The sequence below is a fragment of the Papio anubis genome, chromosome 12 (assembly GCF_008728515.1).
Source record: "Papio anubis isolate 15944 chromosome 12, Panubis1.0, whole genome shotgun sequence".
Lineage (NCBI taxonomy): Eukaryota > Metazoa > Chordata > Mammalia > Primates > Cercopithecidae > Papio > Papio anubis.
This window is the reverse complement of record NC_044987.1, coordinates 29,684,539-29,695,730: the sequence shown is the minus strand read 5'-3', so window position 1 is coordinate 29,695,730 and position 11,192 is coordinate 29,684,539.

The following is an 11,192-nucleotide window of genomic DNA, read 5'->3' as shown; positions in this document are numbered from 1 at the left end:
AATGGTGTTAATGTATCTGAAATGAGTGACTTGACTATTAAGAGTATTCTGATTTGTCCCATTATATTTGCTCTATCATCCTCAGTACACTGTAAGCTCTTTGAGGAAAGGGACAGTGCTTTCTATAGTACTTTGCAATTTAAAGTACCTTGCAACGTTATAACAAATAACAAAATAAGGGAAAACATTACATACTGGTGTTGATTCTTTGGTTTATTATGCTCTGTATATGTGTGTAGGGAAATAGTAAAAAAACATTGTAAACCTTATAATAATTGCTATGTAAAGAATATTTATAATAATACCCCTTTATGAAGATTTTGAAATTTCTGATTAACAAATACAATTCATTTCACTCATGGAAAAATTAAAGTTGCCATCCACGTTTAATCAAAGTCTACTGATCAATCACTTATTATGTGCCAGGCACTGGGATAGCCACAATACTTTGTGGGAGGCTAGAATATAATAACCATCTCCTCACTTAAGCATTTACTCATTGTTTTTATCTATTAATCAGATATTAGCCTAAGTTTGGTCTTGTATTATTAGACTTATGTTATGCTACATATCAAAGATGAGAGGATTAGAGCCTGCATTTTCTTGCCTCTTTGTGCCAGGAAACTGCAATGCCATTTCCTTCATTGGCTCTTTCATCCCACAGGCAGTGCCTGACATGTAATACTAACTTCTCTTTAGTATGCTTTTTCTAATGAAGGATAATGAGATTCTGTAATGCAGCAAGTATAATTTATGAATCAGCATCAAATAAGGCTTTGAAAGCAAACTAAAGACAAATCTCACCAAGTTAGCTATTCATAGCCTGCCCTGGAATTAAATCAAAAGCACTGAACAGCATCTAAAGATTGTGAGCCAACTGTCTTTTACTGCTGACAAGATGCTTGGCACTAGTCTGCAAATCAAAAATTATTTTATCATGTATAATTTTTGAGGGTGTTGCAAGATTGTGAAAAGAGTCAAAAAGGAACACCCATGGGCCCTTTTAGAGGAGTATTTTTTGACAGCAATAGTTCCTTATATTGTCAGATATAAATAATTAAAATACACACTAAGTCACAGACATTAAAATAATCTCCAATTTTGCATGAAGATCCATAAAAGTTAATAATTTTCTTATTCTAACATTTAATATATTCATCTCTAAGTCCAAACCTGAATCTGTAATCTTCCTCTATCCCAAATCATTGTTTATTCATAATTTTGTTTTCCTAGTTTTCCCTCTTATACCCCTCAGCTCAAACTTTACATATTCAGTAATCACTAAGCAAAGTTAATTCTACTTCCTAAATACGTTGCTCAGGTGTCCTCTTTACTCTGTTTATCATGTCACTGCTTTACTTATTCCCATCTTCCCTCTTATCTAGACCAAGGGAGGAGGCCATATGGAGAGAGGAGGGTACAGAACAATATCCATATGGCTGGGATAAAAGGTATGGTAGAGGATCAGTGCAAGTTAAAGAGGGAAATGGAGATCTATGGATGGAGAAGGGCCTTGCATGGTAGGACATCAAAATTTATCCTGAAATTTATGGAGAATAACTAAAAAAGTAAATGCAATGATCAGAAAACAAAACTACTCAGGTGGTAATGAGTTGTTAGAGAAGGCATAGTACTCAGAATCATGAGTCCCCAAGGTGTCAATGTCCTTATCTCTGGAACCGATGGATATATTCTCTTACATGACAAAAGGTTAAAGAACTTGAAACATGGAGACATCCTGGATTATCCAGAAGACCTAATATAATTACAAAGACCCAGTAGAGTTACAAGGGCCCTTGTAAGGAAAAGAATGAGACAGGAGGCAGAGCATGGAATGTGATGACGGAAACAAACACACACAGAAATGGGGGGTGGGGGGAAGAGAAAGAGAGGGAGGAGGAATATTTGAAGGTGTTATCCTACTGGCTTTGAAGGTGGAGGAAGAGGTCATTAGGCAAGTAATGCAGGTGGCCTCTAGAAGCTGTTAAATAAAAGGAAATAAACTTTCTCTTAGAGGCTCCAGAAGAAATGCAGCCCTGTTGACACCTTGGTTTAGCCCAGTGAGACCCATTTTGGCCTTTGACCTCCAAAATTATAAGTCAATACATTGGTATTGTTTTAAGCTCCTAAATCTGTGGTAACTGTTAGGGCAGCCATACAGAAGGTAAAAAAGGAATGGGAAAGTGGAGAAGGTAGGTTTTTAGGGTTAGCATAACAGCACATTCCTAATAATTGCAGCTGTTCCAAAAAACACAGGTTTAGAAGGCAAAGAGAAAATTAAGTATTATTTTTGAATCAGAGTGCCTTGGAAAATAAACAAAATATCTGACATATTTGAAATAATTATGCAGTTAGGCAATGACACAGATTCTATGCATAAGACCCTGTCCTTTGTAAGACATTTTTCTTATTTTGTAGGAGAAATATAAACGTGGTGAAAAGGCAATTTATTGCTATTAATATAAGACTTAATGCAGTTGAAATTTAATAATGAATTGTATCTTTTTCAGAACATGAAAGATTGCTTCTTCTTAAATCAAATATCACTAACATTTGCATAATCTTGGATAATAATATAACTGAAAATACTTTTGCTTTCATTCTAGTCCCCAAATATATGCTCAGAGTAACAAAATTTAGTGAGCATATAAACTGTGTGCTCCACATCATTACTTCATGTCTTAGTGGCTATTATAAACCAGAAACTAAATGGAGTAGACCTACAGATGTGTGTATGTTGGAGAAGTGATAGATTTTTTTCTTGGTTGTATCTAACACTGAAGTAAAAATATTTCATAATATATTAGGCAACTAAAGCCATTTTGTAAGGCAAACCATTTTGCATCTGAGGAAACTTAGACCCATAAAGACTAAACAACCCACCTTGATGACATACTGATAAGAAATGAATCCAGGACATAGGGCCTTATGTGTGGACATCAAGGCCTGGTCCCTATTCTCAACTGCTACACTGTCAAATTCGTAATCATACCTTATGTACTATTAGGGTATTTATATTTTGCATTGGTGAACAGCTACACAACTGAGTATTATAAGTTGACTCACTATCTTAATGGCTGCCTAGTATTTAATGCAGCATTATTATTGTTGAACATTTGGCTTGATTACAGTTTTTTTCCTTTATTAGGAAATAATAAACAGTGTTGCAGTGATCATCCCTCTAAGGGAATCTTTATATATTTTATTTACCTTTAATGCCCAGAAGTGGAATTACTTTTTATTAGGCAGTACTAAATTGACCTCCAGAAAAGACTTATTTATCATGTCTGCGTTTTAAATTTTCCTTCAGTAATGATTCTACTCTATAGGATGGCTTTATAATTACTCGCAATAATAGTTCACAGGAATGCAGTCACTCATCCATTTTCCTCTGATCACATGGATGCATTTCTGACATGGCCAAACATATTGGTAGATATATTTTGTGAACACTGAATTTGAAATGAAATAGTGGCATCTGATATTTCACAAAATTCAGAGAAACACTTAAGTTAGAGAAGGAAACTTTCTGCTGTTCTCAAGGTAATTTTTAAAATGCCTAACATGTTAAGGTCAGAGTCTACTCAATTTAACGAGGTGTTAACATGCTCTAAAAATAGTCTAATTAGAACTACTGTTGGGTTAAGTTTTCATACCCCTGAGAGATGGGTCTGCTTTGATTTAAGTCAGTTTCTCTCTTCTTGTCAGAAAGTTACTCAAAATGTCCTTTCCTCTTTATTCCTTTTTCCTCCTTCTTCCTTCTAGTTTTGCATAAGTTCTAGAGGTTTGAAATGAGCGTTTTGAACAAAGCAGACATATGCTGAACTTAATGATAAATGCACTATCTGTAATTCTTTCAACTTTGTTCTGCATTGCTACAGCTTTTGCTTTCTCATTACTTTATTTTTAAAAGATTTGGAGTAATTACTTTTACTCATTAAAAATAGCTTAACTGCCGGTTAATTATTATACAATCATCTTCTTTATGTGATCAACTTAACTGAAATCCTTCATAAAAAATGGGCTCAGGAAATGCAGGACACAATCTCCATGTTTCAGTCACAGTAATCAACACACACATACACACACACACACACACACACACACACCCCCCATTCATTTATTCTCCATTCATTCATTCATTCATTCACTTTTCACGGAACAAAGCCTTATTGATCAGTTGTGATATTCATGATACTATGGGAAAGAAAAATAATAACCTATAGTCCCTGCTTGTAATTAATCCAATAGAAGAAATAAGAACATTACTCTAGTATTAGAGTGCAGAGTGAAATAGAATTCTGTATTATAAGGTTGTCCATGTTCTTTTCTAAGTAAAAAACTGTAATTTTAAATATTCAAAAAATTAAAGGTACAAGGAGGCCTAATCAAAGGTGTGGAGGCAAAGATAGACATGGAGTGTGTAAGGAGCAAGGAGTAATTATTTCTACTTGGCTAGGATACATGGTATCTAAAAGGAGCTTTTGAAATAAGGTAAACAATGAACCTATCTGAGAGATATTTGGAGTTTATTCCATTGGTAATGGAGAATGTTTAAAGATTTTTAAAAATGGGGATAAAGTGATCAAAGATTTACTTTCTAAAATTAATATGAAATCAGAGTGAAGGACAGAATTAAAAAGGAGGCCTCTATGGAAACAGTTATCATTATTATAAGCTATTTATTTATTTATTTATTTATTTAACAAACATTTAGTGAATTTCTTTATTTTCCTTCTTCCTGTCTTTTTTTTTTTTTCACTTTTGTTTCAGACAAGGTCTCATTCTATTACCCAGACTGAAGTGCAATGGCATGATCACACCTCACTGCAGCCTCAAACACCCAAGCTCATGCAGTCCTTCAGCCTTGGCCTCCCAAAGCACTAGGATTACAGGCATGAGCCACCACACCTGACCAGTGAGTTTCTACTACATTTCAGAGTATTCGATACAAATATATAGAGAGAATTAAGGCAAAATTCCCCATCCATAAGAAACTCAATCTAGTGTAAAATCCACTAACAGAACTGACAAAGTATAATGTGTAAAAGTGAAGGTAGAGATATGTTTGGGCTACTAGAAATACATAGGTAAACATATTTACCTGGGATAGTTCAGGGAAGGGATGATAAGCTTCCAAAACAAGGGCCTTAATGAAACTGATTCAGAAAAAGTAACATTTTTGAAAAGTTGAATATGTGCAGATGGAAGAATATTATGAGCAATAGCACAACAAATGACATTTTGAAGGCTAAGACCAATGGCCAAAACTAGGGATTTGTGTGAAGGTATGACAGGGAATGATGTCATCAAAAGTCTAACATTCCAAATTATCTTAGTTTAGATAACTTGTTCAGATATTTTTTCTGAAGCCAGCAGGAACTATTGAAGGCTTTTAAGCAAGGAAATCGCATGACAATAACATTGTTTAGAAAGGTCACTTTAACACATAACAATTGTATGATGGACATGTGGGGTCACTGCTGGAATAAAATAGACAAATCCATTGTTATTGCCATAATCCATGTGAGAAACAATGTGGGCCTACAGCAAAGCAGAGACATGACAAATATTATAAAAGAATCAACAAGTTCAATAGCTCTTGGAAACTAGTTGGATTTAAGGTGGTACTGAGAAGATGGGATGACTCATAAGTAAATAAAATATTTTGCAAAACAGAAATATATCATTTCCAGAGTAGTTCTAGATAGGGGTTTAAGATAAGACTTTAGCATGGAGAGGGGGTCTATTTTATACAATAGACCCAGGGAGTCTTAAACACAGCAAGCAGATATCTACATTAAATTTTGACAGAGTAAAATTTTATGACTATAAATTTATCAATAATTAATCTGTATATTGTAGCTGAGTTTTCTGCTTGAAATATGTTACTGAGAACACTCTGATGCTCAGCAAAAAAAACAGGAAATGCTGATTGATGACTTTGATAATGCAAATTTGCTAGTTGGGCTGAGGGAGCAAAGCAACAACTCATTATTGAATTTCTCACCTTCCTTTTTTTGCCAACGATAAAGTGGATTATATTTGTCATTTTTTCAATATAAAACATCAGCAATGAAGAGAAAATTGTATGCAAGTTGCAGAAAGTTGAGTAGTTTTATCTAGCAAAAATTGGAAGTATTCTGACCTTATGATCAGATAAATATTCCAATGTGTGAAATTCTGCCTGTCATTGAAGAGCACAGGCTGGATGCAGGTGGCTCTGGTTGGCAAAAATTTTGAAAACAAATTGTTGATTATTCTGCCAGTTTACTGATTACTTTGGGTTTATTCATTTGTTCTCTATTAAGTTTGGGGAATATTGTATAATTGTTACAAATTCAGCATTGTTGTCATTGTTCTGCTATTCTTTAGAGTCTGATGATGAGCTCCATCAGTCCTTGTACTTCCTCTTTAAGTTCTTGGTTGGAATGAGGAAAAGCATAATAAATCCAGAGCTTTCTACCAAGTACGTAGTTGATGTTGAATAAATAAACAATGAAAACATGAATGAAAATCTTGACATCCTGATGATAGAATACATTTATGTTTTCAGTGTCAGAAAAAAAATGTGAAACATTGAGAAAAACTTCGAAAAATACAAGTGTAGGAAACTAGCAAATTCACATTATCAAATATATATTCTGCCACTGCTTTTTATTCGTGGTAGTTAAGGTTGTTCATTTATCCATAGTGGCTCTTATTTTTCTTTGTTTTTTCTTTGGGACATTTCTACAGTTACTGAGATAACATTCACCTTTGGAATGAATTGCTTGTATTAACCTTGTCAGATGTTATTTCCTCAAACCAGTCAATAAGAGTTTTGCCACTGAATGAACAATATAGCCATGGCCTTTGGTCTTTCTTTGTTTTTATTTACAGAAAAAATTTCTTTCGAATGATAGGTTCAGATTTTTTCCTAAGAGTATTAAAGAATCAGTTTAATTGATATGGTCTTAGGCGTAATTACTGCAATTTTATAAAAATGAATGGTTTTTTGAATTGTGGCTATTTAACTACAAAATGTACTCTTGTATGTTCTTATAGTTGTCAGCAAAAAAGTCTTAGAAATGCTTTGTGATTAAAAGAAACAAGAATATACATTATACTTAGAATGTTGCAAATATTTATTAATTATGTCTTTTGTTAGAAATTTGTTAAAAAGTTTAATTCAAAATAAGCGCTTTATTTTGTGTTGGGTCAAAGTTTTCAAATTTTGTTCTTTCTTGCCTTTTTTGCCTGCCTTGTAATTTTTTTTGTTGACAACAGCCAGACATAATGAGTCAGGAACTGTGGTAAATGAGTCTTTTATTTATTTATTTATTTATTTTTTAGATGGAGTCTCTCTCTGTCGCCCAGGCTGGAGTGCAGTGGCTGATCTCAGCTCACTGCAAACTCTGCCTCCCGGGTTCAAGCAATTCTCCTGCCTCATCCTACGAGTAGCTGGGATTACAGGCGCCAGCCACCACATCTGGCTAATTTTTGTATTTTTAGTAGAGACAAGGTTTCACCATGTTGGCCAGGCTGGTCTCGAGCTCCTGACCTCTGTTGGCCAGGCTGGTATCGAACTCCTGACCTCAGGTGATACACCTGCCTTGACCTCCCAAAGTGTTGGCATTACGGGCGTGAGCCACCGCGCCCAGCCGGCAAGCAAGTCTTTAGTGTAAGTTCTTTTGCTAATCCTGCTAGGAGTTGAACTGTGTTTAATGTTTGCTCTAGCTGTTAGTGTCAGTGGCTTAGGTTTTTTTAGAGTCCGCGTTTTTGTCTGTCCCATCATCTTTGGCAAAAGGGAACAAAGAGCTTCTTCTTAAATAGACTCTGTGTCTTGCAGTTCTTTCAGCTATAACCTATTATTGTTATACTGAAGTTTTGTTGATGTGTTGATGAGATATGGGACAAAGGAAGTATTCTATAATGTTATAATCAATGTCAGTTGTTTTGAGTGGGCCTGGGTTCTGACGATGTGACTTTCACAAATGTTTCTTATCAATTTTCCCTCCCCTTCCGTGAGACAAGAAGCCTAGATGAGACTGGAGTTGGATGATTTCTTTTTCCCAAGTTGTATAAGGATTTGGTGGTCTTTTTCCTTGCAGGGAAGATATTTCTTAAAATGGAAAATGTTCTGGGAGTATTTCAAAATGGTTAGCTTTCTCCTCCTCTTGCTAGAAATGTAATTATATTTCTTGCTAGAAATATAATTTTCCCTGAATTAGTGGGATTCCTAGAGATAAAACCCATGAATGTGTGGTTGTCCTAGGACTCAGCCCTTAAGAGTTCTCACTCTCAGGCAGTCCACACTCAGCCTTCAGCGAAGCATCACAGTCACCATATAGGTACAACTACCAGTATAAGGTTCCAGTGGCTTTTTCTTCATAAAGCAGATATCAGCTATGATTCTCTGCCTGTCTCTTCAGATTTTGTGGTGCTGGTTTACCTTGTAACCTCAGTTCTTTGATGGGTGCAAGAAAGGTGGTTGATTTTCAGTTTGCTCTGCTTTGTTCTTCTTGTGAGGAGAGTAGTGATGGCATCTGAGCTCTTTACATGGCAGAGGTGAAACCAGAAGTCCACAATCATCATTTTATACATTTACTATGAAAGTTTTCAAACATACACAAAATTATCAGTAGTACACAGAAACCTTATGTGTCTATCGCAGAACAGATCACAAATAACAATATTTGTTGATCTTGTTTCATCTGTGTCTCCCATGTTTTTACTTAAGCCAAGACTTATTATAAAATAAATACCAAACATCAAAACCCCAAACACACAGAGCCTTCAAGCCTCAATTTATTCTGTTTCACTGTTGACATTGACTGAATATTAGATGGTATTAAGAGATTATTATTAACTTTGTTGGATCTTATGACAGTTATATATTTTTTATTATTTTAAAATCCCCCCAGCTTTGTGTAATCCCCAATCTATTCTCTGTTTATGATAAAGTGTATCTTAAAAAGTGGATCTCATAACAGTAATTTGTTTTTATTTTTAGTTATTATAAATACATACTAGTTATACACATTTACAGGGTGCATGTCATATTTTGACGCAAGTACACAATGTGTAATAAATCAGAGTAACTGGGTTATTTCATCACCTCAAACATTTATCATTTCCTTGTGTTAGGAACATTTTAATTTCACTCTTCTAGTTATTTTGAGATACACAATAAAATATGATTTACTACGGTCACTCTATTGTGCTACTAAATACTAGATCATATTCCTTCTATGTAACCGTATTTTTATACCCATAAACCATCCTGTCTTTATCTCCCATTCCCACTCTCCTTCCCAGCCTTTGGTAGCCATCATTCTACTCTCTAGCTCCATGATTTCAATTTTTTTTTGAGCTCATGAACATTATTGAGAAGATGCAGTATGTGTCTTTCTGTGCTTGGCTTATTTCAATAAACAAAATGTCCTCCAGTTACATCCCTGTTGTTGCAAATGGCAGGATTTCATTTTTTATTGCTGAATAATATTCCATTGTGTGTACGTACCACATTAAGCATCCCTATTTATTAGAGATAAGTGCTGAAATTTTTATGGGTGTTTGAGGTTGTTATTGTTTTTATTGTTTTCAATTATTGATAGTTATATAACAAAAGGCAGACTTATTATGGAGAACATTGTTTAAATAATTAAGTCATCTTTCTAAATACTTACCACCAAAATAGAAAACACAGTATATAAAACATTTTATAATTTATTACTACTTAAATTAACTAACCGCTTAATAAAATGAACCTTACCACTTCCAAATTTTAATGGAAGTTTTGTTTTATTTTCTCCTTAAGATAGTTTCTTTCATACATTTATACCAGGCACCACCCAAAGAATGGCATGCTGGTTTCACATTAGGCACCAAGATCCAGTGGGGTGGGGAGGTGGGAGCATAACTTTAAAAAGATGCCAGGAACTCACCTGAATATTTGGAAAACCATGGAATGTTTATCATGACATTTATATACAAATTACTTCAGGGTAACCAAGTAGCTGATAGGGGACATTTATCTCTTTTTTTTGTTTGTTTTTTTGAGACGGAGTCTTGCTCTGTCGCCCAGGCTGGAGTGCAGTGGCTCAGTCTCGGCTCACTGCAAGCTCAGCCTCTGGAGACGCTGGGACTAGAGGCGCCTGCCACCACACCCAGCTAATTTTTTGTACTTTTAATAGAGACGGGGTTTCACCGTGTTAGCCAGGATGGTCTCAATCTCCTGAGATGATGATCCACCGGCCTCAGCCTCCCAAAGTGCTGGGATTACAGGTGTGAGCCACCACGCCCGGCCTTATCTTTTATGTTAATATTCATAGTACTAACAGCAGAATTATAGAATTAGGACATGACTATATTTTAACCTCTAAGGAATTAGTAGATTTAGACAATAATCATCAAAATAATGACATCAAGAAAAGCCGGACATTATGAAAGCATACAACACCATCTATGAAGTAGTTTTGTGTCTTGTGATGGATAGATATAGAAAAATATCTCATTCCTCTGTATTTTTTTTTACTGCAAATTAGTGGTTATATTCAGAGGCCCTTGAATTATGGTAGTTTACTTTATTGATAATGTGTTCTTATCTTCTTTATATAGTGACCAATAAAACTTTAAAATATGTATTTTAAAACTTATATTATGAATGATTTTACCTGAGCTGGACATACCATGTATGAATCTAAACTTGCAATTTTTTTTTAATGACTAACTCTATTCACAATCTCGTCTGTTGTGATTTTAGTTGGCTATTTCACACACTAAAATAGATGTTCACATATATATTATGTTATGGAGTGTCCTTGTGGGAATTGCCAAATATTGGCAATCACAATATTTAATATAAACTTTGTGCCATATTCTACTATTTGATTCATATGTGTCTTCTCACTTATGCTAATACTCCCATCATACATACATGGAAACTGAATGACAAAGAAGATATGTAACTTTCTGAGGTTACATAAGTGTTAAAACTTACTTCTGTTTGACTCCTGTGATTATAGTTTTAGCCACAAAAATTAATGAATTCATACAGTACTAATACATTTCAGTGGCAAGTCATATATGACAACAGTCTTGGAGGTTGACCATAAAATTTTCCTTTCCTTGGCACAAGGTAGGTTTTAAAGTGATCTGATAATTCAAGAGAATACCTTTGTACTTACCATTGGACTCAGCAATCCCAC